This window comes from Diadema setosum, chromosome 16 (genome assembly GCF_964275005.1).
Source record: "Diadema setosum chromosome 16, eeDiaSeto1, whole genome shotgun sequence".
In the NCBI taxonomy this organism is placed as follows: Eukaryota; Metazoa; Echinodermata; class Echinoidea; order Diadematoida; family Diadematidae; genus Diadema; species Diadema setosum.
In genome coordinates this window covers 34,181,543-34,181,851 of record NC_092700.1, presented here as the reverse complement: position 1 = coordinate 34,181,851, position 309 = coordinate 34,181,543, and positions in this window count along the sequence as shown.

Sequence of the window (309 nt, the reverse complement as noted above, 5' to 3'; positions counted from 1 at the left end):
CAGGGCGATATTTACCAACGCTTTATAGAATACAATGATTAATAGAACAGTAACCAACGACACCATGCCACCAAAAGATAGACGAGGGAAGTGCACGTCAAGACACGCACGCATACATTAAAGTTCGAGTGTTATATGCCGAGCCTGTGTACGCACAGTGCATTGACATCTAATAGCTCAATTAGCAGTTGCTTCCTGACTAGTGACAATATTTACATTGTAAATAATCGAGGTACAACATACGATTATGATGAAATAGAGTGTTCAGTTTTCCTTTCTGAGTATAGACAGGCACAAATCATTGTTTCA